The following is a 25,988-nucleotide window of genomic DNA, read 5'->3' on the forward strand; positions in this document are numbered from 1 at the left end:
AATGCTTACCACAGGAAGGTTAGTTTACACACCCTTCACCTCACATAATTGCCATTTTCTTGTTGTTGTTACGGTGAGAACATTAAAGCTCTACTCTCACAGCAACTCTCAAGTGTATAATTCAATATTGTTAACTACGGTCACCAGGCTGGACCTTAGATCTCAGCAACATAGTCATCTTATAACTGAATGTCTGTACCCTTTGATCAACATCTCCCCATTTCCCCCACGGAATTCCGAATACATGTTGAACAAGGGGCTCTGCATTTTCATTTTGCACTGGGCCCCATAAATTACATGGTTGGTCCTGTGAACCTCTGAGGCCCACATGTAGGGGTGCAGGGTGCAGGGGTGGCTGGAGGTCACCCGCAGGCCTGGCAACAGGTGAAATCAAGTGAACAGCAAACACTGAACTGTAAGAACCGTCACCCTCTCCGCTGCCCTGGCTCCCCAACACAAGAAACCACACATTTAACACACCTCTTACCCTAATTTTTCTCCTAACTTTTCCCACCTTTTATTACCTTATTTGGGTTGAAGGAATTCCCAGCCCTCACCATTTACATCACCATGTTCTTTGATTCCAGTAATCCCTTGACTGCCCATTTTCCCCATTCCTTTCATCCATTTCTTGGTTGGGTTCATCAACACAGCTCGTCCTTCATTGATGGAGTCTCTTCTGGGGAGTCTGAATGATCCAAAGAAAAGGCTTCTAGAATCTTCCAGAAACCTTTGAGAGTAACCCCCAGAAAACCCCCATCACTCTATAATAAAGCCCATGTTCTCTGAAGTTTTAGTTAGTTCTTAAATATAAGTAACCCCTTCAAGTCAAGATCACCAGATACTTAAAGAATTCCTACAAATAAATAAGAAAATGGCAGGCAAACAAATAGAATAATAGCCAAATATCTGAACAGGCAATTCACAAAAGAGATATCCAAATTGAAAAGGTGCTCAACACCCTTAGTTACCAGGAAAATGTAAATTAAAACCACAGTGAGAAACAACTATACACCCAGGAGAATGACCAACATTTAAAAGCCTGTCAATACCAAGTGCTGGTGAGAATGGGAATAACTGGAACTCTCATACGATGCTGGTGGGAGGGTGAATCGGTATTACTGCTTTACCAAATGGTGGGCAACATCTGCCAAAGCTAAAACATACATTTATCATAAGATGTAGCAATTCTACTGGATGTGTACCCAAGAGAGATAGGTGCCTATGTCCAGAAATAGACAGGCACAAGAATGGTCATAGCAGCTTTACTCATAATAACCCTAAACTGGAAAAAACACAGATGTCCATCCGTAAAAAAATGAATAAGTAACTGTTGACATTTTCAAACAATGGGATTCTGTACAGCAGTTAGAAAAAAAAGAATAAACTACTGGAATATTCAGAAACACGGATAAATCTCATAGAGCTAACATTTAGTGAAAGAAACTACATAAGAGTACTTGAGACACGGCTCCACTTATATCAAGATCAAGAATAGTCAAGGGAATTCCCTGGCGGTCCAGTAGTTAAGACTCTGTGCTTCCACTGCAGGGGGCACGGGTCGGGGAACTAAGATCCCCCAAGCCATGTGTCACAGCCAAAAAATAAATAAATAAAATATTAAAAAAAGAATAGGCAAAATTGAATCTGAAGAAGAACATAAATATATATTTTATATATATATATATACATATATATATATAACTGAATCTCTTTGCTGTATACCTGAAACTAACACAACACTGTAAATCAAGAAATCTTCAATTTAAAAAAAAAAGAATAGGCACAATTGGAGGGGGCAAAAAGGAGCTTTGAAGTGTTGGAAATATTTTATAGAGAGATCTGGAATGATGGTTATGTGGGTCTGTACATATGTCAAAGTTCATCAATCTGTACACCTACGATTTGTGTACTTGTTGAATACAAGAAATACCTCAATAAAGAAGTAAAGAGAAAAAAATGATATTTACAAGAAATTCTAATGGCATGGGGAAAAGACTTGGCATAATGCCAAATTGGGATGAAACTATGACATGGAGAATAAATGTTTAAATGAACAACTGGAAGAAAATACTGAAAGTTTAAGCATAGGTCTCTCTGAGGTTGGGATTAAATGTTTTCTTCATGCTTTTCTGTGTCTTCAAAATTTTCTTCAGTGAACATGAAGAATTTATAATTGGGAAAAAATTATCTTAAAGAATTGAGGTGCCTTTTTTAAAATTTGCAAGCCAGAAATGAAAAGGAAAGGAAAGAAATAGCTGGCAAGACAGCGTTTATGCGAAATGCTTTGATATTGCTGTAACTGCCTGATTTCGAGGTTTTGAACATAATTTTAAAGTAGGTCATACATTCAATAACTTTGAATTAGTTAATTTTCTCTTATTCTTTTACATCATAGGCAAAAATCAAAGGAATAAATGGATCTATAGTTAAGTAGTTAAATGTATTTGAGACTGAAAGGACTATATTGTACCTTTTTATTGCAGATATGTTCTTGTTTCATTTTGGCTATTAACGTGCACAGCTGAATTAAAGAGACCTTATTGGCTTTTAAACACTTCAGTGGAACTCCCATCTGTTAACGATAGCCTGTGTCTCCCCATCACCTTTGAGGGCACGGGCTCTGAGTACTCATTCATTTGAGGTTAAGTGGGCGATAATGATTGGAGAAAGCACCAAGTCTGGGGAATGCAGGCAAATGTCAGGCCCCGTTGGACCTTGCCTGGGGTGATGTACTCAGTCTTGTCTGACTGTCTTGCTACTAAAACCACGTTCACAATAAATCGCCTACGATGGAGCTTCGCAGAACTGCGGTGGCGGTAATCCAACCCTGTGCTGATCTGCCTTGCATTGTTTTCCTGCTAACTATGCCCCGACAGCAACAAACTCAGGCCCCCAGACTAGATGGAAAGGACCCCCGTCATTAAAACTACAGCAAGAAGACATTGCGGAAAGGGGAGAATTCAGGCAGCAGGGTCTTGCTGCCCAGCTGCCATCTTCTAACATCACTGATTCATTTGAAAAACAGTTATTAGAGCCCCTCTATTTTCCAGGCACCGTGCCAGGTGCTGGGGTTAGTTCAGTGTTATGGGCTGAATTGTGTCACCCGCCCCCCCATTCATATATCGAAGTTCTAACTCTCAGTGCCTCAGAATGTGACTGTGTTTAGAGTCAAAATTACTTTACAGAGATAATTAAGTTAAAAGAGGTCATTAGGGTGGGCCCCCACCCCATGTGACTGGTGTGCTTACAAGAAAAGGAAGATTTGGATACAGACATTAACACCAAGGGAAGATGATGTGAAGACACTGGGAGAAGATAACCATCGATGAACCAAGGAGAGGCCTGGAACAGATCCTCCCCTCATGGCCCTTAGAAGGAACCAAACCTGCTGACCCCTTGATGTTGGACTTTCGGCCTCCAGAACAGGGAGAAAATACATTTCTATTGTTTAAACTCCCAGTTTGTGGTCCTTTGTTACGGCACTTCTAGAGAAACTAGTACAGAAGGAGGAAGAGGCAAGGTCCTATCCTTTTGGAACTCAAGAAAAATACAGAAAATAAAACCCTGGGAATTCCCTGGTGGTCTAGCGGTTAGGACTTGGCACTTTCACTGCCAAGGGCCCGGGTTTAATCCTTGGTCAGGGAACTAGGATCCTGCAAGCCGTGTGGCTTGGCCAAAGAAAAGAAAGAAAGAAAGAAAACAAAACCCTTTCTATTATGGACATCTTCACCCTACACGAAAGTAGAGAGAATAGTATAATGGACCCCAAAGTACACATGGCCCGGCTTCAACAGTTATCAGCACATGGCCATTCCTCTTTCTTCTCTACTTCCCCATTCCCTCTGGATCTCCATCCATTATTTTAAAGCAAATCGCAATTATCATATGAGTTCATCTGTAAATATTTCCAAATGTTTGCCTAAGAGAGAAAAACTCTATTTTAAAAACAGAACAATACCATTATCATACCTTTAACATTCATTCATTAATATCATCTAATATTCAGTGTTCATATTTCTCTGATAGTCCACAAATAGTTTTTTCTTCTCAGTAGATATATTGAAACCAGGATCTAAACAAATTCTTTCTACACAAATTGGTTGGTTGCTAGGTCTTTCTTTTTAACAAATTTATTTATCTGTTTATTTTTGGCTGCGTTGGGTCTTCGTTGCTGCGTGCAGGCTTTCTCTAGTTGCGGCGAGCGGGGGCTACTCTTCATGGCAGTGCGCCGTCTTCTTGCGGTGGCTTTTCTTGTTGCAGAGCACAGGCTCTAGGTGCGCGGGCTTCAGTAGTTGTGGCACACAGGCTTAGTTGCTCCAAGGCACGTGGGATCTTCCTGGACCAGGGATCGAACCCGTGTCCCCGGCGTTGGCAGGCAGATTCTTAACCGCTGCGCCACCAGAGAAGTGCCGGTTGCTACCTCTTTTACGGCATTTTAAATTTCTAAATCTCTCCTCTCCTGCCCCCTTTTTTTCTTGCTATTTACTTATTGTAGAAACCACATCACTTATCCTGTAGAATTTCCCAGGTTCTGGATTTGGCTGATGGCATCCCTGTGGCATTGTCTAACATGTTCTTCTGTTCCTAATCTCTTATAAACTGGTAGCTGGTTCTAGAGGCTTGATTAGATGCAGGTCGATTATTTGACAAGAATACTTCAAAGGAGGTACTGTGAGTTTTCTATTATATCACATATAGTATAATGTCTGGTTATCTAGGTTTTTGGTGATATAAGTAATCAGTGGTTTAGATGGTATTATCTTGATCCATTATTCTAAAATTTTTATGACACTGTAGAGGAAAATATGTTTCTGCACAGTTGGGGATTTCTGAACAAATTTCACTGAAATTTGTTTCGTTACCTGACATCCAACTTCGAAGTCAATTTTTGACTGACCAGATAGTGAGGCCCAGGGCCTTGGAAACATCTCTGACTTGTAAAACTGAACACACTGGCTTATCTTTTCCCTCAGAGATTTATTTTCATACCAAAGGGTTAGGGTAAGGATCTCTTCCATCTGATTTCCAAGGACACTTTCAGAAGGTGATGGGAGGAAAGTGGTGTCTTTATCCTTCACAAACAGAGGAAACCCATATTTTTCTGTATCTCACCTACAGAGTGAACCCACCAATGGTATACAGCATTTTCTCTCCTCTGGCTCTCACATGACCCTCTGTGTGTGTGTGGGTGGGGGAGTGCTGAGCATGAGGAAACAATGTTGCAATGTTCTCTGGCTGCTGAGCTTGCTGTGAGTATAAAAAGAAACCTGACTCTGAACTAAAAACCTCATATATGGGCTTCCCTGGTGGCGCAGTGGTTAAGAATCTGCCTGACAATGCAGGGACACAGGTTTGATCCCTGGTCTGAGAAGATCCCACATGCTGCAGAGCAACTAAGCCCATGTGCCACAACTACTGAGCCCGAATGCCACAACTGCTGAAGTCTGCGCACCTAGAGCCGGTGCTCTGCAGCAAGAGAAGCCACGGCAATGAGAAGCCTGCGCGCTGCAGCAAAGAGTAGCCCCCGCTCGCCACAACTAGAGAAAGCCTGTACGCAGCAACAAAAATCCAACACAGCCAAAAATAAATAAATTAAATAAATAAATTTTTTTTAAAAAAACCTCATATGTTACTCTCTCACTTTGTCCCAGCTTACCCTTCCCCCTCCCGTGTCCTCAAGGATAGGGAGGGGGGGATGGAGATGCGAGAGGGAGGGGATATGGGGATATATGTATGCATATAGCTGATTCACTTTGTTATACAGCAGAAACTAACACAACATTGTAAAGCAATTATACTCCAATAAAGATGTTAAAAAATAATAAAAACAAATAAACAAAAAAAGCCTCATATGTACAACCAGGGAAAAATTAGTAAAGATGAATATTAAAAATCTAAGAGTTCCCACTGGCCTTTTACCTAGTGGCTTGTAGCAGCTGTTAGTAATCATTGCCTAGGTGCATTATTTCATCAAAGCTTGCAAATGGTAATATTCTAATTGTACCATTTATTTTACATTTAATGTCTTGAATTATTTTATAAAGGAGAAATTTCTCTCCTTAACTATCTGGTTACCTTGAAATACATTTCATACAGGAAAAGCTGATTTTTTCCATTTATTTACCAATTTTTAGAATGAGTTAATGCCCTAGCATCCTCCAAAGGTGATCAATGGCGTTTGCAAAAAGTATTATTATAAGCATGTGGATTTTAATATTTTTATATATCACAATGTACTGCAGGCATTATTCTTTTTGAAGTGTAAATTGCCCATCTTTGGCCAGTGAAATCCTTTGAGCTGTCTACTGAGTCCTTTCACAGGACCCAGCAGCTCTTGTTTTCTGTTATGAAAGATCTTTTGGGTTCATCTTGTACATGTCACATCTCATATCTGAAATCAGCCATTTCTCCATGGAGATCTAGTTCCCTTTAATGAGAAATGGTCTTTAGAGACTCCAGTCTGAGTGTTAGAAATGTTCATTACTACTGAGTTGCTTATTGCTTTTACACTTTTTGGTGGACAGAACTGGGAAATATTTTTAAGAGTAAAATGATTTCATATTGATATTTCCAAATTTAAGATCACAGAAATTGTATTCAACTTCTTTGATTTTATGTTTGTCTCTTTTTGTGTGTGTGTGCTAAAAATCTTTGTTCTTACCAACATTAACGTATTTACCTATTTGTTTTTATTTTACTATATGTACATAACAGTTTACAAACGACACTAAAAATATCATTACTAAAAGTATGATTATTGAATACTGTGCAGTTTTGTGTGTGGGCATGCAATTCTTTGACGTTACAATCTACCTCACCAGACAGATACAACTACTGTGAGGTTTTTGGTATGTTTGTTTTTAAGGCTTGGGACAGTTTTATTTTTATTTTTTCCATTTAATTTGATTTTTATATTCGAGTATAGTTGATTTACAATGTTGTGTTAATTTCAGATGTACAGCAAAGTTATATGTATACATATATCCATTCTTTTTCAGATTCTTTTCCCATACAGGTTATTACAGAATATAGATTAGAGTTCCCTGTACTATACAGTAAGTCCTTGTTGATTATCTATGTTTTGAAGTTACAGTATTACCTGTTAGATTATATGGTTAAACCATCAGTCAGATATATAGTTAGATTTACTTGTTCTATTTTGGTTTTTTAATTTTTATTGACTTTTTTCATTTTGTTTTATAGTTACACAAAACATTTATATTGTTCCAAAGTCAAAAGCCATAAAACAAGATACATTCAGTCATACCTAGTTTCCATTCCTATCTCTCTATTTCCTCCCTCTCTTATAAGTAATAATTTTCAAGAGATTTTAATTTATCATTTTTTTTAAAGTTTAAGCAAAAATGAACATATATATATAACCTGTGAATATTATCTTATATGGCAAAAGGAACACTGCAAATGTGATTAAGTTAAGGATTTTGAGATGGGAAGAGTATTCTGAATTATCACCTGGGTGGGCCCTAAATATAATCACAAGTATCCTTATAACAAAGAGACAGAGAAATTTGATACACACAGAAAAGAAGGTGATCTGCTGATGAAAGCAGAGATTGAAATGATGCACTTTGAAGATGGAGGAAGGAGTCACAAGGCAAGGAATACAGCAGCCACTAAAATCTGAAAAAGGCAAGGAAATGGATTTTCCCCGCAGAGCCTCCAGAAGGAACCGGCCCTGCCAGCACCTTGATTTTAGCCCCACAAGGCTCCTTTCAGAATTCTTGCCTCTAGACTCATAAGAGAATAAATGTATCTAGTTTTAAGCCACTAAATTTGTGGCAATTTATTACAGCAGTAATAGGAAACTCAATGTGTGTGCCTAGCAAATTACAAGCACGTGTATATGCATAGACGTATATATCCTTACCATTTTTAAAGTAAATAATAAATTAAAATCTGTTGAAATTATTAGTTATTATCAAGGGAGAAAACAGGACATAGAGAGACAGGGATGGAAATTAGACTTGATTGAAGGTGTCTTGTCTTATGGTTTTGACTTTGGAACATGCACACACATACACAAACACTGTTTTGTTCACTTAACGATATATCCTGGTGATCACTCTAGAACATTTTATAAAGATCCTCCTCATTCCTTTTTATAGCTCCACAGTGTTTCACTGCATGGATGTACAATATTTTATTCATTCTAGTTCACTTGATAGAAAATTGGGCTGTTTTATTTATTACAAACAGAGCCATAGTTAATAGCTTTATGCATATGATATTTCATATTTTTGTCACTATATGTGTGTGAAAGATTCTTAGAAGAGAGATTGCTGTCTCAAAGGGTGATTGTATATGTACTTTTGCTAGATATTCCAAACTTCCAACCCGTTGCATGGGGTTATACCTTTCTTTCCATTCCAGCCAGCAATGTATGAATGTGTAAGTTCTTTCATTGCCTCGTCAACAGAATATCTTTTCCATTATTTGGACTTTTTGACAGAAAGAAATCTGACAGGGAGAAAAGTTATCATGTTTTTAATTGGTAATTCTGTTATGTAAGACTGAACATCTTTTCAAATATTTAAAGACGTTAAGCACTGAAAAGCATTTTTCTTTCTGTGAACTGCCTTCATATCTCAGGCCAATCTTTTCTACAAGGTTATTGGTCTTTTTTCCCTTAATATTTTAGCGTGAACTTACCTTTGAGAGAGAAAATAAACAAATAAACAGAATAGATAAATCAGATGAATTTGACTCATGATAAATTCTAAGAAGGGAATGAATAGGCTGAGGTGACAAAGTGAGGGTGGGGGAGGGCCCCTTTATCTGGAGATGTCAAGGGAAGCCCACCGGAGGAGGTGACTTTTAAGAGGAGATTAAGAGAAGCAGGTATGTGAAGAGTAGATGAGTCTGGAGGTGGACTTGTGAATGATCCAGGCAGGGAGAACATCATGTGCCAAAGTCCTGAATTAAGAAGAATTTTAAATGTGCAAGGAATAAACAGAAAACCAGATGGGTTAGCTTTAGGATAACTCCACCCTTGGGAAAAGTAAATGGAAGGAGGATGAAGGGAGATTCTGAGGTTCTGGGATTTTTGACTTTGTGGGGCAGTGCTGGTTATATGTCTGTGTTTACTTTGTGAGAATTCATCAAGCTATACACTTATGGTATATGCTTGTTCTGTGTGTATGTTATAAATCGGTTAAAAAAAAGATTACCAGGGCTTCCCTGGTGGCGCAGTGGTTGAGAGTCCACCTGCCAATGCAGGGGACACGAGTTCGTGCCCCGGTCCGGGAAGATCCCACATGCCACGGAGCGGCTGGGCCCGTGAGCCATGGCCGCTGAGCCTGCGTGTCCGGAGCCTGTGCAAGATTACCAAAGAAGAGGCTGAGAGGGACAGAAAGAGGACCCAGTGAAGCAAAAGCCCACTGAATGAAGGGAAGAGGGGAGAATGGAGATGGAAGCAGAGGGAAGGGCTCAGTAGATGCAGGGCTTTGGAAATCAGGGGAGGAGTTTAGTTTTCTTTTCAAGGGGGATGAAAGGTCATCGATAGGTTTCAAACAATAGAATGGCATGTGGATAGTAACACAGAACTGAAAAATAGGGACACCAATTCTACTTAAACCTTCTGTTTTCAAACGGCAGCCTTTGGTCCCTTGCTGTGATCATGGCCCCCACAACCTCCCCCCTCATCTGGAGATATGACACCTGAATAAAATAGTGAGAAGGGATCCTTGAATGTTTCATGAAAATAAATTTCTCCACTGTTCAGGATGTGCAGCTTTACCTGTGCTGTGAGATCCCCTGATTGTAGGACAAACGACACTAAATCCTGGGTTGTGAGGCACTGGTCCAGTGGCGTGCTCCATACGGAAGGAGATGAGAAATGGTGTTAAAACTGCATCCCCATAATGAGAAAAGAGGGAAATTAATTTTGATAACATTTTAAAATGGGAAAATGTCTTTTTGAAAAGAAGACTTTCATCCTTTTATATTTAAATTTATATTCAGTAAAATTGACATGTGTGTGTAGAGTTCTGAGTTTTAACACATCTGTAGATTCATGTAATTACCAAAATAACCAGGATATAAACAATTCATTACACCTGAAAACTTGCTCTGTTGCTCATTTGTAGCCAAACCATTTCCCTACCCCTCACTTCTTGCAACCACTTTTCTCTTCCTGTAGTTGACTTAATTCTAAAAAGGCCTCCATGACCTTCAGCCCCGGGGATTATACCCTATATCATCTCCCTGATCTTGGGTGTGGACATGACCTGTGACTTACTTCTAGCCAGTAGAATATGGCCAAGATGACAGGATCTTGGTCACTTTCTTGGTTAGATTGTTATGTGGCAAAGGTCACTCCCATGATTACACTATGTTATATAGGAGTCTCTTAGCAGACTGGAGCAAGAGACACTCTTTGGCTGGCCTTAAAGAAGCAAACTATCATGCGTGACTGCCTGGGAAGGAGGGCCACGTGGCAGGAAACCCCAGGACCTGAGGATAGCCTCCAGCCAACAGCCAGTAAGAAGCCACTGCCCTCAGTCACAGAGGCGCAAAATGAATTCTGCCAACAACCTGAATGAGCCCGGAAGTGAATGCTTCCCTAGTTGAGCCTTCACATGAGAACACAGCCTGAAGATCCATTTATTTCAGCCTTGTGAGACCCTGAGTATAAGACCCAGCTAACCTGAGCTCTGACTCCTGACCCACAGAAACTGGGGTAATAATAATTATGCATTGTTTTAAGCCACTAAGTTTGTGGACACTTGTTAGGAAGCAATAGAAAACCAATTCATTTCCCTATAAGTGTTGCCTTTTCCCATGTCGTATAAATGAAATCATACGGTATGTAAATTTTTGAGACCAACTTTTTTCACTCAGCATAATACCTTTGTGATCATTCTTTTTTATTGCTAAATGGCATTCTATTACATACAGACACCACTGTGTCTTTATCATTTACTTGTTGAGGATATTTGAGTTAGTTCTAATTTTTGGCAATTATGAATAGAGTTGCTACACACATTAGTGTACTGGTGTTTGTGTGAACATAATTTTTTATTTATTTGGGGTAAATATGATTGCTTGATCATAAAGTAAGTGTATGTTTAACTTTATAAGAAACTTCCAAACTGTTTTCCAAACTGATTCCAACTGTTTATCATTTTGCGTTTCCACTAGCAAAGAATGAGAGTTCCAGGTAATCCTTATTACCACTAGCACTTGGTATTGTCTTTCTTTTTTTAAAAAGATGTCCAAATAAGTGTGCAGTGGTTTCTTATTGTAGTTTTAATTTGCATTTTCTTAATGGTTAGTGATGTTAAACATCTTTATATGTGTTTATTTTCCATCCTTACATCCTCTTTGGTAAAGTGTCTGTTCAAATCTTTTGTTCATTTTTTATTGGGTTGTTCAAGTCAAGTCTTTCACCATTGTTAATATATTGGCTACGGGTTTTTTTGTTTGTTTGTTTTTATAGATGCCTTTTATCAGTTTAAATAATTTGCCTTCTATTCTTACTTTGTTCAGGGTTTTTTTCATGAAAGGATATTGAGCTAGTTTCAAATAAATTTTCTGCATTAACTGATATAATTGTGTGTGGTTTTTCTTCTTCGGTCTGTTAATATGGCAGATTATGTTAATTGATTTTCAAATTTAAACCATTCTTGCAGTCTTGGAAACAACCCCACATAGTTGTGGCTAATTATTCTCTTTATTTATTACTGGAATCAATTTGCTAATATTTTGTTGAAGATAGTTATATCTATATTAATGATGAATGATGGTCTCTAATTTCCTTTCTTTCATTGGTTCAAGAATGAACCAAGGTGTACATATTCAACTTCATGGCACTGCTTTCTTAAATTTCCTCTTCACCATGACCTCTGTGACATTTTCTGGCCCCCAGGGACCTCTTCTGGTCTTCTGGTTGGAAAGCTGGAGTTTGAGCTTCCCCACTCTATGGCATATTTCTGACTCTGTCTACCTCCAAAGCCAAGTAGCAGGAGGATAGATAGAGGTGAAAATCAATGCAAATTCTTCCTATGCTCTTTGAACCAGAGTCCCTTTGGTCAAAAAGACAAATTCCCTTCCCTCAGAGTTTTAGGTGCCTGTTCATTGTTCAGGTGCCACTGCTGTCATTACCACCATCATAGGGTTGCCTGGAGGGTTAGGTGTAGATGATGCAAATAACTAAAAATATGGGGGATTCCCCCCATTCTCTCTGAGCTTTTATGGGTCCCCTGTTCCTTCTCAAACAAGAAAGAGAGAGTTTTTCTTAGAGCTCTTTCTCGTCACCCCTAGTACACAATTCTGGGTTTCACTGCTTTTGATTACAGATAAAGGGACATCAGAGTAAGAAAAGATACAGGAAAACCACCCATGAATCTATCTTATTTGGAGTTCTGGTTTTCTTCTGCAATTTTCCTACTATGATTTTTTTTCCTCCAAAGTCCTTGATAGCTCCTCCACATATTTTTTCTGTCATTTTTAGCTGCATTCAGTGGAAGTAACAGAGCAAAGTGTGCTTATGTCATTTTAACCAAACCAGAATGGAAAATGGCTTTTGATACATAGTAATTTATTCACAGAGTGATTGAATCTGCTGTGATCCTTCCATTAATTGAAACACATCCATCTGGGGAATTCTTTCTTTAAGAGATTCTAATAACCTTTAGAATTCTTATCTGTGACAATATTTGCACCCTGGGAGATTTGTATATTCTGCTCCACCAAAGGCAAGTTTAGCCCATGTTCTTGTTCTTTAGAAGTGAGAGTGGGGTTTTCAAAATCTCCAAAAATTCCTGAAATTCAACATGAAACAAGGGCTGAACATATGAGGAGTCCTAGAGTATTCTAGATTCAGGATCTTCTCTGCATGGATCCTAAGCTATCGGGGTTGGAATTGGAAAGCCATAAGTGGGGTAAAGAAAGAGACCTAGGGGTGATCCCCCTAGGTCTAGAGGTAGCCTAGAGGTAGGCTCTAGGCAGAAGTTCTTGGAAACAAAAGCATCCTGTGAGGGGGAAAGGGTGGGGGAAGGGATAGTTAGGGAGTTAGGGATTGACATGTACATACTGCTACATTTAAAATGGATAACCAACAAGGACCTACTGTATAGCACAGGGAATTCTGCTCAATATTATGCAACAACCTAAATAGGAGAAGAATTTGAAAAAGAATAGATACATGTATATGTGTAACTGAATCACTTGGCTGTACACCTGAAACTATCACAACATTGTTAATCAACTATACTCCAATATAAAATAAAAGATTTTTTTTAAAAAAGGTAAAAAAAGCATCCTGTGAGAGGACCCCAAACACCAAATCTTACCCCTTTGTCTTCTAAGGATATATTTATGCTGTATTTGAGACTGGAACCATGAACTAGGTATATGTTTCCAAATGTGCATGATACTCCCATGACCAAGTTCTAGAATCCACCAAAGTCAGCATCTTCTGGGTCTGTCAGTCTTGGGGCTATATGCAGTTCAACACTTAGACAAATCAAAAAGGCATCTTTCATTCCTTGAGCTGGACTGGGGATAGATTAAATTTATACAGTAGCTTCTCTCTCACACACATATACCAACTACCTTCTAGCAAACTCTATCAAATCATCATTTTTCCCACTCTCAGATGAAATTTCAGACGGATCCATAACTTTTTCCAGTCAGATTTAAGTATTAAAAAGTCTAGTCCAGGGACTTCCCTGGGGGCGCAGTGGTTAAGAATCCGTCTACCAATGCAGGGGGCATGGGCTCCATCCCTGCTCCGGGAAGATCCCACATGCTGCGTAGCAACTACTGATACATAGTAATTACATAGTAAATACATAGTACATACATGTACTATGTATCATGTATCAAGTCCATGCGCCACAACTACTGAGCCTGTGCTCTAGAGCCCGCGCACCACAACTACTGAGCCCGCGCACCACAACTACTGAAGTCCATGTGCCTAGAGCCCGTGCTCTGCAACAAGAGAAGCCACCTCAATGAGAAGCTCATGCACTGCCACGAAGAGTAGCCCCTGCTCACCACAGCTAGAGAAATCCCACACGCAGTAATGAAGATCCAATGCTGCCAAAAAAATCTTAAAAAAAGTCTAGTCTAGTCTAATATCAAAATATGTTTATATCAATGGAAAAATCATGCAGACAGAAAATCAATAAGGAAACACTGGCCTTATATGAAACATTAAACCAGAAGGACTTGATAGATATATAAAGAATATTCCATCCGAAAGCAACAGAATACATATTCTTTTCAAATGCACATGAAGCATTCTCCAGCATAGATCATGTGCTAGGGCACAAAACAAGTCTCAATAAATTTAAGAAGACTGAAATCATATCAAGCATCTTTTCCAACCACAAGTATGAGGCTAAAAATCAGCTATAGGGAAAAAACTGCAAAGAACACAAACAATATGCTACTACACAACTAATGGGTCACTGAAGAAATCAAAGAAGGGAAACACAATAATCCAAAATCTATGGAATGCAGCAAAAGTAGTTCTAAAAGTGAAGTTTATGGTGATGCAAGCCTACCTCGGGAAAGAAGAAAAACCTCAAATATACAACCTAAACTTCCACTTAAAGAAACTAGAAAAAGTAGAATAAACAAAACCCAAAGTTAGTAGAGGGAATGAAATAATAAAGATCAGAGAATAAATAAATGAAATAGAGACTGAAAAATGATAGAAAAGATCAATGAAACTAAGAGCTAGTTCTTTGTAAAAATAAACAAAACTGATAAACTGTTAGCCAGATTCATTAAGGAAAAAAAAAGGAGGAACCAAATAAATAAAATCAGAAATGAAAGGGAATTCCTTGGCAGTCCAGTGGTTAGGGGACTCGGCACTTTCACTACCAAGGGCCAGGATTCAATTCCTGGTCAGGGAGCTAAGATCCCACAAGCCCATGGCATGGCCAAAAAAAATTAAGAAATGGAAAAGGAGAAATTATAACTGACCACAGAAATACAAAGGATCATAGGAGATTACTGCAAACAATTATAAGCCAATAAAATAGACAACCTAGAATAAATTGATAAATCCCTAGAAATGTATAATCTCCCAAGACTGAATCAGGAAGAAACAGGAACAGACAAATTACCAGTAGTGAAACTGAATCAGTAATAATAATAATAAAACCTCCCAAACAAAACACCAGGACCAGACAGCTTCACAGATGAGTTCTACCAAATATTTTAAAAAGAGTTAACTCCTATCCTTCTCAAACTATTCAAAAAACTTAAGAGGAAGGAATGCTTCTGAACTCATTCTATGAGACCAGCATCACCATGACACCAAAACCAGACAAAATCATAGTCCAATACCCCAATGAACATAGATGCAAAAATCCCCAACGAAATATTAGCAAACCAAATTCAACAACACATTTAAAGGATCATACATGTGATCAAGTGAGATCTGTTCCAGGAATTCAAGGATGGTTCAATATTCGCAAACCAATCAACGTGCTACACTACATCAACAATTTGAAAAATAAAAATCTTATGAACATCTCAATGGATGCAAAAAAGCTTTTGACAAAATTCAACATCCATTTATGATAAAAATTCTCAGCAAACTGGGTATCGAAGGAACATGCCTCAACACATGAAGAGCCATATATGACAAACCCATAGTTAACACCATACTCAACAATAAAAAGCTGAAAACATTTTCTGTAAAATCAGGTACATGGGGTGGGGAGAACCTTCAAGATAGCAGAGGAGTAAGACGTGGAGATAACCTTCCTCCCCACAAATACATCAAAAATACATCTACATGTGGAACAACTCCTACAGAACACCTACTGAATGCTGGCAGAAGACCTCAGACTTCACAAAAGGCAAGAAACTCCCCACGTACCTGGGTAGGGCAAAAGAGAAAAGAATAAACAGAGACAAAAGGATAGGGACGGGACCTGCACCAGTGGGAGAGAGCTGTGAAGGAGGAAAGGTTTCCACACACTAGGAAGCCCCTTCGCAGGCGGAGACTGCAGGTGGCGGAGGGGGGAACCTTTGGAGCCGCGGAGGAGAGCACAGCAACAGGGGTGCGGAGGGCAAAGGGGAGAGATTCCCGTACAGAGGATCAGTGACAACCAGCACTCACCATCCTGAGACACTTGTCTGCTCACCTGCTGGGGTGGGTGGGGACTGGGAGCTGAAGCTTGGGCTTCGGAGGTCAGACCCCAGGGAGAGAACTGGCAGCGTGAACACAGCCTGCAGGGGGTTAGTGCACCACAGCTAGCCGGGAGGGTGTCCAGGAAAAAGTCTGGACCTGCCGAAGAGGCAAGAGACCATTGTTTTGGGGTGCGCAAGGAGAGAGGATTCCTTCCCAGTGTGCCCACAGAAGGCAGAGCACTTCCTAAGTAAGCTCCAGAGACGGGCGTGAGCTACAGCTATCAGCTCAGACCCCAGAGATGGGCATGAACTGTTAATGCTGTGGCTGCTGCCACCAAGAATCCTGTGTGCAAACACAGGTCACTATCCACACCCCCACCGGGAACCTGTGCAGCCCGCCACTGCCAGGGTTCCGTGATCCAGGGACACCTTCCCCAGGAGAATACACTGTGTGCCTCAGGCTGTTGCAATATCACGCTGGCCTCCACGGTGGCAGACTCGCCCTGCATTCCAATTATGACTGCCATACCCCTCCCTCCCCTCCAGCCTGAGTGAGCAAAAGAGCCCTAATCAGCCACTGCTTTAACCTCCTCCTGTCTGGGCGGAGAACAGATGCCTGAGGGCGACCTACACACAGAGGAAGGGCCAAAACCAAAGCTGAACCACAGGATCTGTGTGAACAAAGAAGAGAAAGGGAAATTTCTCCGTGCAGCCTCAGGAGCAGCAGATTAAATCCCCACAATCAACTTGATGAACACTGAATCTGTGGAACACCTGAACAGACAATGAATGTTCTCAAAATTGCGGTGTTGGATTTTGGGAGCAACTGTACTTGGGGATTGCTGTCTGTGACTGATTTGTTTCTTTTTTTTTTTTTAATTTTTGGATTTTATTTATTTTTTTATACCGCAGGTTCTTATTAGTCATCAATTTTATACACATCAGTGTATACATGCCAATCCCAATCACCCAATTCATCACACCACCACCCCCAACCCCTGCGGCTTTCCCCATTGGTGTCCATACGTTTGTTCTCTACATCTGTGTCTCAACTTCTGCCCTGCAAACTGGTACCATTTTTCTAGGTTCCATATACATGCATTAATATATGATATTTGTTTTTCTCTCTCTGACTTACTTCACTCTGTATGACAGTCTCTAGATCCATCCACGTCTCAACAAATGACCCAATTTCGTTCCTTTTTATGGCTGAGTAATATTCCATTGTATATATGTACCACATCTTCTTTATCCATTTGTCTGTTGATGGGCATTTAGGTTGCTTCTATTACTTGGTTATTGTAAATAGTGCTGCAATGAACATTGGGGTGTGTGTGTCTTTTTTTTTCTTTTTTAACATCTTTATTGGAGTATAATTGCTTTACAATGCTGTGTTAGTTTCTGCTTTATAACAAAGTGAATCAGTTTTACATATACATAAGTCCCCATATCTCTTCCCTCTTGCATCTCCCTCCCTCCCACCCTCCCTATCCCACCCCTCTATGTGGTCACAAAGTGCCGGACTGATCTCCCTGTGCTATGCAGCTGCTTCTCACTAGCTATCTATTTTACATTTGGTAGTGTATATATGTCCATGCCACTCTCTCACTTTGTCAGAGCTTACCCTTACCCCTCCACATATCCTCAAGTCCATTCTCTAGTAGGTCTGTGTCCTTTTTCCCGTCTTGCCCCTAGGTTCTTCACGATCTTTTTTTTTTTCTTAGATTCCATATATATGTGTTAGCATACGGTATTTGTTTTTCTCTTTCTGACTTACTTCACTCTGTATGACAGACTCTAGGTCCATCCACCTCACTACAAATAACTCAATTTCGTTTCTTTTTATGACTGAGTAATATTCCATTGTATATATGTGCCACATCTTCTTCATCCATTCATCTGTTGATGTACGCTTAGGTTGCTTCCATGTCCTGGCTATTGTAAATAGGGATGCAATGAACATTTTGATACATGACTCTTTTTGGATTATGGTTTTCTCTGGGTATATGCCCAGTAGTGGGATTGCTGGATCATATGGTAATTCTACTTTTAGTTTTTTTAAGGAACCTCCATACTGTTCTCCACAGTGGCTGTACCAATTCACATTCCCACCAACAGGGCAAGAGGGTTCCCTTTTCTCCACACCCTCTCCAGCATTTGTTGTTTGTAGATTTTCTGATGATGTCCATCTTAACTGGTGTGAGGTGATACCTCATTGTAGTTCTGATTTGCATTTCTCTAATAATTAGTGATGTTGAGCAGCTTTTCATGTGCTTCTTGGCCATCTCTATGTCTTCTTCAGAGAAATGTTTATTTAGGTCTTCTGCCCATTTTTGGATTGGGTTGTTTGTTTTCTTAATATTGAGCTGCATGGGCTGTTTATATATTTTGGAGATTAATCCTTTGTCCGTTGATTCCTTTGCAAAATTTTCTACCATTCTGAGAGTTGTCTTTTTGTCCTGCTTATGGTTTCCTTTGCTGTGCAAAAGCTTTGAAGTTTCATTAGGTACCATTTGTTTATTTTAGTTTTTATTTCCATTACTCTAGAAGGTGGATCAAAAAAGATCTTGCTGTGATTTATTTCAAAGAGTGTTCTTCCTATGTTTTCCTATAAGAGTTTTATAGTGTCCGGACTTACATTTAGGTCTCGAATCCATTTTGAGTTTATTTTTGTGTATGGTGTTAGGGAGTGTTCTAATTTCATTCTTTTACATGTAGCTGTCCAGTTTTCCCAGCAACATTTATTGAAGAGACTGTCTTTTCTCCATTGTATACCCTTTCCTCCTTTGTCATAGATTAGTTGACCATAGGTGTGTGGGTTTATCTCTGGGCTTTCTATCTTGCTCCATTGATCTATGTTTCTGTTTTTGTGCCACTACCATACTGTCTTGATTGCTGTAGCTTTGTAGTACAGTCTGAAGTCAGGGAGTCTGATGCCTCCAGCTCCGTTTTTTTCCCTCAAGACTGCTTTGACTATTCGGGGTATTGTGTGTCTCCACATAAATTTTAAGATTTATTGTTCTAGTTCTGTACAAAATGCCATTGGTAATTTGATAGGGATTGCATTGAATCTGTAGATTGCTTTGGGTAACATAGTGATTTTCACAATATTGATTCTTCCAATCCAAGAACATGGTATATCTCTCCATCTGTTGTTATCATCTTTAATTTCTTTCATCAGTGTCTTATAGTTTTCTGCATACAGGTCTTTTGTCTTCCTAGGTATTTTATCCTTTTTGTTGCAGTGGTAAATGGGAGTATTTCCTTAAATTCTCTTTCAGATTTTTCATCATTAGTGTATAGGAATGCAAGGGATTTCTGTGCATTAATTTTGTATCCTGCAACTTTACCAAATTCATTGATTAGCTCTAGTAGTGTTCTGGTGGCATCTTTAGGATTCTCTATGTATAGTATCATGTCATCTACAAACAGTGACAGTTTTACTTCTTCTTTTCCCACTTGGACTCCTTTTATTTCTTTTTCTTCTCTGATTGCCGTGGCTAGGACTTCCAAAACTATGTTGAATAATAGTGGTGAGAATGGACATCCTTGTCTTGTTCCTGATCTTAGAGGAAATGCTTTCAGTTTTTCACCATTGAGAATGATGTTTGCTGCCAGTTTTTCATATATGGCCTTTATTATGTTGAGGTAGGTTCCCTCTGTGCCCACTTTCTGGAGAGTTTTTATCATACATGGGTGTTGAATTTTGTCAAAAGCTTTTTCTGCATTGAGATGATCATATGGCTTTAATTCTTCAGTTTGTTAATATGGTGTATCACATTGATTGATTTGCGCATATTGGAGAATCCTTGCATCCCTGGGATAAATCCCAGTTGATCATGGTGTATGATCCTTTTAATGTGTTGTTGGATTCTGTTTGCTACTATTTTGTTGAGGATTTTTGCATCTATATTCATCGGTGATATTGGTCTGTAATTTCCTTTTTTTGTAGTATCTTTGTCTGGTTTTGGAATCAGGGTGATGGTGGCCTCATAGAATGAGTTCCTGAGGTGTTCCTGCCTCTGAAATTTTTTGGAAGAGTTTGAGAAGGATGGGTGTTAGCTCTTCTCGAAATGTTTGACAGAATTCACCTGTGAAGCCATCTGGTCCTGGACTTTTGTTTGTTGGAAGATTTTTAATCACAGTTTCAATTTCATTACTTATAATTCGTCTGATCATATTTTCTATTTCTTCCTGGTTCAGTCCTGGAAGGTTATACCTTTGTAAGAATTTGTCCATTTCTTCCAGGTGGTCCATTTTATTGGCATAGAGTTGCTTGTAGTAGTCTCTTAGGATGCTTTGTATATCTGTGGTGTCTGTTGTAACTTCTCCTTTTTCATTTCTAATTTTATTGATTTGAGTCCTCTCCAACTTTTTCTTGATGAGACTGGCTAATGGTTTATCAATTTTGTGTATCTTCTTAAAGAACCACCTTTTAGTTTTATTGATCTTTGCTATTGTTTTCTTTGTTTCTATTTCATTTGTTTCTGCTGTGATTTTTATGATTTTTTTTCCTTCTGCTAACTTTGGGTTTTGTATATTCTTCTTTCTCTACTTCCTTTAGGTGTAAGGTTAGATTGTTTACTTGAGATTTTTCTTGTTTCTTGAGGTAGGCTTGTATAGCTATAAACTTCCCTCTTAGAACTGCTTTTGCTGCATTCCATAGGTTTTGGATTGTCGTGTTTTCATTGTCATTTGTCTCTAGGTATTTTTTTGATGTTCCCTTAGATTTCTTCAGTGATCTCTTGGTTATTTAGTAACGTATTGTTTAGCCTCCATGTGTTTGTGTTTTTTACATTTTTTCCCCTGTAATTCATTTCTAATCACATAGCATTGTGGTTTGAAAAGATGCTTGATATGATTACAATTTTCTTAAATTTACTGAGGCTTGATTTGTGACCCAAGATGTGATCTATCCTGGAGAATGTTCCATGCGCACTTGAGAAGAAAGTATAATCTGCTGTTTTTGGATGGAATGTCCTATAAATATCAATTAAAGGTATCTGGTCTATTGTGTCATTTAAAGCTTCTGCTTCCTTATTTATTTTCATTTTGGATGATCTGTCCATTGGTGTAAGTGAGGTGTTAAAGTCCCCCACTATTATTGTGTTACTGTCGATTTCCTCTTTTATAGCTCTTAGCAGTTGCCTTATGTATTGAGGTGCTTCTATGTTGGGTGCATATATATTTATAATTGTTATATCTTCTTCTTGGATTGATCCCCTGATCATTATGTAGTGTCCTTCCTTGTCTCTTGTAACATTCTTTATTTTAAAGTCTATTTTATCTGATATGAGTATTGCTACTCCAGCTTTCTTTTGGATTCCACTTGCATGGAATATCTCTTTCCATTCCCTCATTTTCAGTCTGTATGTGTCCCTAGGTCTGAAGTGGGTCTCTTGTAGACAGCATATATGTGGGTCTTGCTGTATCCATTCAGCAAGCCTGTGTCTTTTGGTTGGAGCATTTAATCCATTCACATTTAAGGTAATTATGTAAGTTCCTGTGACCATTTTCTTAATTGTTTGGGGTTTGTTTTTGTAGGTCCTTTTCTTCTCTTGTGTTTCCCACTTAGAGAAGTTCTTTTAGCATTTGTTGTAGAGCTGGTTTGGTGGTGAATTCTCTAACTTTTTCTTGTCTGTAAAGCTTTTGATTTCTCCATCGAATCTGAATGAGATCCTTGCCGGGTAGAGTTATCTTGGTTGTAGGTTCTTCCCTTTCATCACTTTCAGGATATCATTCCACTCCCTTCTGGCTTGTAGAGCTTCTGCTGAGAAATCAGCTATGAACATTATGGGAGTTCTCTTTTATGTTATTTGTCGTTTTTCCTTTGCTGCTTTCAATTATTTTTCTTTGTCTTTCATTTTTGCCAATTTGATTACTATGTGTCTCGGCATGTTTCTCCTTGGATTTATCCTGTATGGGACTCTTTGTGCTTCCTGGACTTGGGTGGCTATTTCCTTTCACATGTTAGGGAAGTTTTCGACTATAATCTCTTCAAATATTTTCTGAGGTCCTTTCTCTCTCTCTTCTCCTTCTGGAACCCCTATAATGCGAATGTTGTTGTGTTTAACATTGTTCCAGAGGTTTCTTAGGCTGTCTTCATTTCTTTTCATTCTGTTTTCTTTATTCTGTTCCGTGGCAGTGAATTCCACCATTCTGTCTTCCAAGTCACTTATCCGTTCTTTTGCCTCAGTTATTCTGCTATTGATTCCTTCTAGTGTAGTTTTCATTTCAGTTATTGTATTGTTCATCTCTGTTTGTTTGTTCTTTAATTCTTCTAGGTCTTTGTTAACCATTTCTTGCATCTTCTAGATCTTTGCCTCCATTCTTTTACTGAGGTCCTGGATCATCTTCACTATCATTATTCTGAATTCTTTTTCTGGAAGGTTGCCTACGTCCACTTCATTTAGTTGTTTTTCTGGGGTTTTATCTTGTTCCTTCATCTGATACATAGCCCTCTGCATTTTCATCTTGTCTATCTTTCTGTGAATGTGGTTTTTGTTCCACAGGCTGCAGGATTGTAGTTCTTCTTGCTTCTGCTGTCTGCCCTCTGGTGGATGAGGCTATCTAAGAGGCTTGTGCAAGTTTCCTGATGGAAGGGGCTGGTAGTAGGTAGGGCTGACTGTTGCTCTGGTGGGCAGAGCTCAGTAAAACTTTAATGTGCTTGACTGCTGATGGGTGGGGCTGGGTTCCCTTCCTGTTGGTTGTTTGGCCTGAGGCAACCGAACACTGGAGCCTACCTGGCCTCTTTTGTTGGACTAATCACAGACTCTGGGAGGGCTCATGCCAAGTAGTACTTCCCAGAACTTGTGCTGCTGGTGTCCTTGTCCCCATGGTGAGCCACAGCCACCCCCGATTCTGAGAAGACCCTCCAACACTAGCAGGTAGGTCTGGTTCAGTCTCCCCTGGGGTCACTGCCCCTCCCCCTAGGTCCTGATGCACACACTACTTTGTGTGTGCCCTCCAAGAGTGGAGTCTCTGTTTCCCCCAGTCCTGTCAAAGTCCTGTAATCAATTCCCACTAGTCTTCAAAGTCTGATTCTCTAGGAATTCCTCCTCCCATTGCCAGATCCCCAGGTTAGGAAGCCTGACGTGGGGCTCAGAACCTTCACTCCAGTGGGTGGAGTTCTCTGGTATAATTATTCTCCAGTCTGTGAGTCACCCAGCCAGGAGTTATGGGATTTGATTTTACTGTGATTGCACCCATCCTACTGTCTCATTGTGGCTTCTCCTTTGTCTTTGGATGTGGGGTATCTTTTTCAGTGAGTTCCAGTGTCTTCCTGTCGATGATTGTCCAGCACCTGGTTGTGATTCTGGTGTTCTCACAAGAGTGAGTGAGAGCACGTCCTTCTACTTTGCCATTTGGGTTCAGGGCCCTGACCAATTTGTTTCTGATTTTTATGTTTATCTTAGTCTAGTTTTTAGTCCTTGTTACCATTGCTGGATTTGTTTATTGGTTTGGTTGCTCTCTTCTTTTCTTTTTATTTTATTATTATTAATATTTTTTTCTTCCTTTTCTTCAGAGCCTTGTGGCTGACAGGTTCTTGGTGCTCTGGCTGGGTGTCAAGCCTGAGCCACTGAGATGGGAGAGTCAAGTCCAGGATATTGGACCACCAGAGACCTCCTGGCCCCACGTAATATCAATCGGCGAGAACTCTCCAAGAGATTTCTGTCGCAACACTAAGACCGAGCTCCACGCAACGTCCAGCAAGCTCCATTGCTGGACACCCCATGCCAAACAACTAGCAAGACAGGAGCACAACCCCATCCATTAGCAGAGAGGCTGCCTAAAATCATACTAAGTTCACAGACACCTCAATACCCACCGCCAGATGTGGCCCTGCCCAGCAGAAAGTCAAGATCCAGTCCCACCCACCAGAACACAGGCCTCAGTCCCCTCCACCCAGAAGACTATACAAGCCACTGAACCAACCTCATCCACTGAGGGCAGACACCAAAAAGAACAGGAACTAGGAACCTGCAGCCTGTGAAAAGGAGACCCCAAACACAGTAAGTTAAATAAAATGAGAAGACAGAGAAATATGCAACAGATGGAGGACCAAGATAAAAACCCACCAGACCAAACAAATGAAGAGGAAATAGGCAGTCTACCTGAAAAAGAATTCAGAATAATGATAGTAAAACTGATCCAAAATCTTGGAACTAGAATGGAGAAAATACAAGAAACATTTAACAAGGAGCTAAAGAATTAAAGAGCAAACAGACACTGATGAACAACACAATAAATGAAGTTAAAAATTCTCTAGAAGGAATCAATAGAAAAATAACTAAGGCAGAAGAATGGATAAGTGACCTGGAAGATAAAATAGTGGAAATAACTCCTGCAGAGCAGAATAAAGAAGAAAGAATGAAAAGAACGGAGGACAGTCTCAGAGACCTCTGGGACAACATTAAATGCACCAATATTCGAATTATAGGGGTCCCAGAAGAAGAAGAGAAAAGAAAGGGCCTGATAAAATATTTGAAGAGATTATAGCTGAAAACTTCCCTAACATGGGAAAGGAAAGAGCCAATCAAGTCCAGGAAGCACAGAGAATCCCATACAGGATAAATCCAAGGAGAAACACGCCAAGACACATATTAATCAAACTATCAAAAATTAAATACAAAGAAAAAATATTAAAAGCAGCAAGGGAAAAGCAACAAATAGCATACAAAGGAATCCCATAAGGTTAACAGCTGATCTTTCAGCAGAAACTCTGCAAGCCAGAAGGGAGTGGCAGGACATATTTAAAGTGATGAAAGGGAAACACCTACAACCAAGATTACTCTCCCCAGCCAGGATCTCATTCAGATTTGACAGAGAAATTGAAACCTTTACAGAGAAGCAAAAGTTAAGAGAATTCAGCACCACCAAACCAGCTGTATACCAAATGCTAAAGGATCTTCTCTGAGCAGGAAACACAAAAGAAGGAAGAGACCCACAAAAACAAACCCAAAACAATTAAGAAAATGGTAATAAGGACATACATATCGATAATTACCTTAAATATAAATGGATTAAATGCTCCAACCAAAAGACACAGACTGGCTGAATGGATATAAAAACAAGACCCATATATATGCTGTCTACAAGAGACCCACTTCAGACCTAGGGTCACACACAGACTGAAAATGAGGGGATGGAAAAATATATTCCATGCAAATGGACATCAAAAGAAAGCTGGAGTAGCAATTCTCATATCAGACAAAATAGACTTTAAAATAAAGACTATTACAAGAGACTAAGAAGAACACTACATAATGATCAAGGGATCAATCCAAGAAGAAAATGTAACAATTGTAAATATTTATGCACCCAACAAAGGAGCACCTCAATACATAAGGCAAGTGCTAACAGCCATAAAAGGGTAAATTAACAGTAACACGGTAATAGTAGGGGACTTTAATGCCCCACTTTCACCAATGGACAGATCATCCAAAATGAAAATAAATAAGGAAACAGAAGCTTTAAGTGACACATCAGACAAGATGGACTTAATTGATATTTATAGGACATTCCATCCAAAAACAACAGAATACACTGTGCTCATGGAACACTGTGCTCATGGAAGTGTTCATGGAACATTCTCCAGGATAGTTCATATCATGGGTCGCAAAGCAAGCCTCAGTAAATTTAAGACAATTGAAATTGTATCAAGTACTTTTTCTGACCACAATGCTATGAGACTAGATATCAATTACAGGAACAATCTGTAAAAAATACAAACACATTAGAGGCTAAACAATACGCTACTAAATAACCAAGAGAGCACTGAAGAAATCAACGAGGAAATCAATAAATACCTAGAAACAAAAGACAATGAAAACATGACAATCCAAAAGCTATGGGATGCAGCAAAAGCAGTG

The sequence above is a fragment of the Globicephala melas genome, chromosome 13 (assembly GCF_963455315.2).
Source record: "Globicephala melas chromosome 13, mGloMel1.2, whole genome shotgun sequence".
Lineage (NCBI taxonomy): Eukaryota > Metazoa > Chordata > Mammalia > Artiodactyla > Delphinidae > Globicephala > Globicephala melas.